The sequence below is a fragment of the Microtus ochrogaster genome, chromosome 2 (assembly GCF_000317375.1).
Source record: "Microtus ochrogaster isolate Prairie Vole_2 chromosome 2, MicOch1.0, whole genome shotgun sequence".
Classification (NCBI taxonomy): Eukaryota; Metazoa; Chordata; class Mammalia; order Rodentia; family Cricetidae; genus Microtus; species Microtus ochrogaster.
This window is the reverse complement of record NC_022010.1, coordinates 60,713,260-60,718,861: the sequence shown is the minus strand read 5'-3', so window position 1 is coordinate 60,718,861 and position 5,602 is coordinate 60,713,260.

The window sequence follows — 5,602 nt, the reverse complement described above, 5'->3', positions numbered from 1 at the left end:
GGGGGAGGAGGAGAGGGGGAGGGGACCACAAACATCCTATGTATCCAGAGAACAAAAGAACTTAGGATGCAACAGCCTGGGTGTCTGGCACTAAAACTCCATCCAGGTGGCCAGGCCAAGTGTGACTGCTTCTGTGACTTTCTGTCTTTTTTCTTTTTCCTGTCAAAAATGCAAGCTCATGCTCTCAGCATTTCCCTCACTTTGGAGAAATCAGCACCACGGGGGCAAAGCAACTTTCCCATTGGCTCTGGTCATTATTTTCTGGGTGAAGCTATTCTCTAAGTTTCTTTGAAGGAGTCTGCTGCATACTGGCACATTCTCTTCTGCTAAAATAATAGGCTGGTCCCTCAGGTTATCTTAAGATGCTTAAATCACATCAACTCCTAAAACCCAGACATTTTTAACCACAGTTTTTGTACGGCTCACAGATAGGTCCAGGTTAATCTACATCCATCCATTCCTGCTTCCTTAGAAGCTGTCGGATAGCCCCTTTCAATCCCCACCATTACCAGACTAGAAAGGGTATTAGTTTTCTCCTTCATAAACACATCCAGAGAGTCCCTGGTCCAAGTCCTTATCATTCATCCTCATTTCCAAGCACGAAAGGAGCTTACAAAGATGGATCCTCAGCACGTAACTCCTGGCGCTCCATCCGCAGGAGAAACCATCTCGCAGACTTATTTGCAAGTCTTTCACCTTCTGAGTCACATTTGTTATCACTCCTGTCACAGGGGCTGATTCAACACATCCTGGGCTATACCCCCCTCCGCCCCTTCATCTCGTGCAGCAGCAGGAGGGCAGCAGGGATAAAGGCAGCATTCAAATCTGGGTTCAGAAATGACTTTGCACGTGTCTGTGAGGGAGCCCTAAATATTCCTACCCATCATTCTGGCCACAGTTACCTGCTGATGAATGAGTCACTGGTGTTTTCTGAACACGTCGGCTGGCAATTTTCCCGCAGCCACATTCTCATTGTGAAAGCCCTCATGTGTGTTAACTCTCCTTGAGGGGCACCTATGGGAGCATTCCGCTAGTAGGGTCTGGCACAAGCCAACACCAGGATCAAGCCTGTCCATAGATCTAATTCTGCTGTGAAGAGCAAGACTGAGGTGGGAAGGGCAAGGGTGTTGGAGGAGGTCTGCTTGTTGGTTCCCCACCACCTGGCTAGCTTAGATCTGAAAATAATCACACAGAAACTGCATTAACTAAATCACTGCTTGGCCCATTAGCTGTAGCTTCTTATTGGCTAACCCTTACATATTAACTTAACCCATATCCATTAATCTGTGTATCACCATGAGGTCGTGGCCTACCATCAAAGGTTCAGCACATCTACCTCAAGTTGTGGATCCATGGGGTCTCTCTTTCTTCCTTCTCCCAGCATTCAGTCCAGTTCCCCCCCACACCTAAGTTCTGCCCTATCAACAGGCCAAGGCAGTTTGTTTATTCATTAACCAATAAGAGCAACACATAGACAGAAGGACCTCCCACACAAGGGGAGTGCGAGTGTGAGATGAGCCTGGTGGGACTGAACAATGGTGCTCAACTAGCAAGAATGAGGGTCTGGGTTCTACCCAGGGGATGGGCGGTTCTGGCCCCGCCCTTGCATGGAGTAAGTACAAGGGTGGGGGCTTTGTTATGAAAGGAAGGTCTGGGAGACAGGAGTGGGATAAACAGGAGGGTCTTAGACAAAAGGCTGGAGGGGTCTGAGCAAGACTCTGCCATGGTCTCAATTACAAGGACTACTCAAACATCCTGATGTCTGAGTGTGGCCAGCCAAAGGACCTGAGGCACCACCTTCCAATGCATGCAGATGTCACAGGGCAGCCTCCGAGGTGTGGGAGCTGAGCAGCCATCCATACCCTCCCACCTGCTTAAAGCTCAGTTGTCACCTTCTTGACACTCTGCAAATATTGAACATGGGGCTTGGTGGCTCTATTTGCATTGGAACAGAATCCTGGGGTATGTCTGATAGCGGGAGGGCCAATAACACTCTTTAGATGATAGGGTTCCAGCCAGAGACACACATGGGACAAAATTCCATTTCACCCCACAACCTCCAGGCTGCACCCACTCACCTTCTTGCTTGAAGAAGCCTTCACTTCCCAGCATTAGCGTACTTACTGTTTCCTTGAACGTATCCTCCAAGCGAATGTGGGGACTGACTTTATTCTCAATGCAACAGTGCTGGGAGGTGGGACTTCTTGGTGGTTAGGCATCAGGTCTCTGACTTCACAGACGGAGTAATGGTAGATCAGAAGAGGGTTCACTAGAACAGGGTGGGTTTTCTGTCTGTCTTTCTGTCTCTGTCTGGTGGTCTATCCCTCTCATGTTCTTCCTTTTGCCAAAGGACGACACAGTACAAAGTCCTCATGAATGTGGCCCTTTAGTCTTGGACTTTTCAACCTTGAAAACCATGAACCAGACAAATTTCGGTTCCTTATAAATTTCTGTCAGCAATATTACGACATCAGCATAAACCAGAAGAAGCCATGGACCATCTCGCTTGACACCGCACCCACAAGGCAAAAACTTTGCCTATCTTGTTTACTTCAGTTTCTTCAACAGTGCCTGGCACCTGTGTGTCAGTGTGGAATGAATGGAGGGGCACTACCAGGCTTCAGAAGAGACAAGGTCTTCAGGATCTCAGAGGAATTGATGGACTCAAAGGGACGTGTGCAATTGAGAAGGAACCCAGGTTTCTGCATGACGCTCAAGCAGCAATCCTAAGGAACTCTGCACAAACAGAGGAGGCGCCCATGTCTCAAAAGGGAGTTTCAGGGAGTGTGTGTTTGGTAGTCTGTCTGCTCTGGCTCATTTCTCAGTCTGTCAGGGAATTGGGGGGTGGGCAGGGCAGAGTCTAGAGGGAGTCTTTGAGAAAGCTGAGGCAGATAAAGGCATCTTAAATAAGATTGGGGATTGCCGATACTCAATTCTTTCAAAACTGCCTAAAGGGAATGTCCAGATTGGCACATATTATGTCTTTCTAAGCTGGCTGAGGTTCCAGAGGCGAAATTGAAATAAAAATGTCCTGAATTATTCTCACCTGAGGCGAGACAAGCAACTTCAAGAGGTTTACAAAAGCATATGCTGATTGGAACTGTTCATAGGGCTTGATCCAAGAGCTCACTGAGAAAGCCAATGCCTAACATATCAGGATTGTCACAAAACAGCTATTACTATCTATAAATGTCATGACATGGCTTCCAATTCCTGTAGGTAGTGTTGTCCTGACCCTGGAATTGACACAGATCTGGGATAGCTGCTCTGATCCTTTGGAACTATTTGAAAAATGTTCCAAAAATGAAATAGTGTACCCCCACTTGCACAATGAATACATCCAAGTTCTATTTCCTACCTCAGTACAGTGCTTGTGTCCACTTGTGCAAATCATGGTGCATTTAGAGGAAGATAAAAGAAATGGTGACCTTCCATTGGCCTGATCAACACCTTAAGAAACAAGTTAATTACAGTGTGGTCATATTGCTGAAAACAATACCTATACAACTGGTGTCTACCTAAAGCCATCATCTCTATGGACTAAAGTTCAGGGCACTGAAAGGTACTCTTAATGCTACCAAAGGGAAAAAGGTAAACAAACCCTCTAACCTACAATGGTGACCTGCCTGCAAGATATACTGGTACAATAAAGGCACAAATCTTGTGGGAGTCACCAACCAATGTTGAGTTTGACTTAAGGTAGACCAAGGACCTAGGGGAAAACCAAATAAACAAAAAAACAAACAAACAAAAGTCTATCAATAAAATGACTCCTAAAAACATTCTGCTATTCTAATAAGTGTCTTGCTCAACCATCATCAGAGAAGTTTCTCCAGCAGTAGGTGGGAACAGATACAGAGTCCCACGGCTAGACAATGTTCAGAGAGTGAGAGAGCTTGGAGCATCCCTAAACGGGATGTCTCCATCAAATCCCTCTCTCCCAGGGATGAGGGTACTCTGTGGAAGAGGATGCAGAAAGAGTGTTGAGAGCCAGAGGGAATGGAGGGTACCAAGGAAACAAGGGCTTCTGAACATCGTGCCTAGCAGATGCACGATGGAACTCACAAAGACTGAGGAAGCATGAACAGGACCTGCAGGGGTCTGCACCAAGTTGAGTCTCAGAGCTGAGAGAAGTGGACACATGCCTCCTCTCTAACTTAGATGTCATCTCCAATTGAAAACCACTGCAAACGAAAGGCTCATTTTCTGATTGTTCTACGGTAGTTTCCCTGCAGCAACACATCACTTTTCAGAGCATATCCCATGTTCATCAGTAGAAGGCCAACAAAAAAGAAACTCAATGGCAGTTTCAAGTTCTTTGTCTCATATTTTTGGTCAGGCTTTTTTTTTTTTGAAAACCTTATAGGTCCTTTGTGATATATTATAACTTTGGGTTATGTTTTATGGGATTCCTGTGTGTGTCTTCATCTATATGTGTTTCTTGTGTGTTTTCATTTGGTTCTTTTTCTTCTGTTTGTTTTTTTTCTATTCCAGTTCATTTGTTTTATCTTATTTTATTAGTATTTATTATATGCCTGTTTTTTTTTTCTAAAAAAAAAGCAGAAAGGGTGTGGATCCATAGGGGAAGGGAGGTGGGGAAGAACTAGGAGGAGTTGGGAGACAGAAAACCATAATCAGAATATATTACATGAAAAAAAGACCCAATTTTCAATAAAGGTTTGAGTTGTTTTATGGTGTTTCTCATTTATTGCTCAATCAATAGGTAAAGATTTCCACCGTTCACAAAAGGCATGCTATGCACATTGAGTGTGGTGGATCCACTGAATGTTGCTTCTGACTGTGGCAGTCTGACCTAGTGATGGGCAAACGTTGAGTATCCTGCCAACAGGGCACAGAAGTTTCCCATGTGGCAGCAGATAGAGATAGAATATGGGTCTGGAGAATACTTTTTCACTTTGGGTTCCCTAGAGTCTCACCAAATAAATGTGAGACCCACTGGAAAGAATAGGCAGCAAATGCAACCACTATCATCGTGGAGCATCTCCTTCTGAGGCTCCTTGGAAGCAGGCACACCTCCAAGTCATGTAACGTGCAAAAACAGGGATGATCACACCTGCCTTCTTGTTCTGCCCAGAGACAGTGTGGGATTAATTAAATAATGACTGCCAAGAACACCAGGCTCCTTGGAGATGAATGATCTGCAAATGCAATCCTGGATGCTTATTCAGAATTACATTCTGTAAATATCAGGACAGACTTTTAGCTCCTGAGAACAGGTTCACAAAGACCGCAGCTGTGCTGTTTCAGCTTCCCTGGAGGACTCAAAGCATGCCTGGGATATTCCTGACCACCAAAGCCACACAGGAATGTTTGGTTTTATATAGACAAACCAGATCAACTTATGCTCACATCTGGAGTGCCTGCGTTGGGAGTCTCGCATGCAGTGCAGCTCCACATCCTTCCAAGTTGTTTTGTGATCTCGGGAATGTACTTGGGAGTCTTTGGGATAATAATAAGCTATTTGTGCAGGCGCAGTTCCAAGTTCTTCACATAGAGTACTCACCATCATTCCTGAAGGAAGGCTTTGTAGTTGCATTCATGTGAGGCTTGGGAAGAGAGAGAGAGAGAGAGAGAGAGAAGA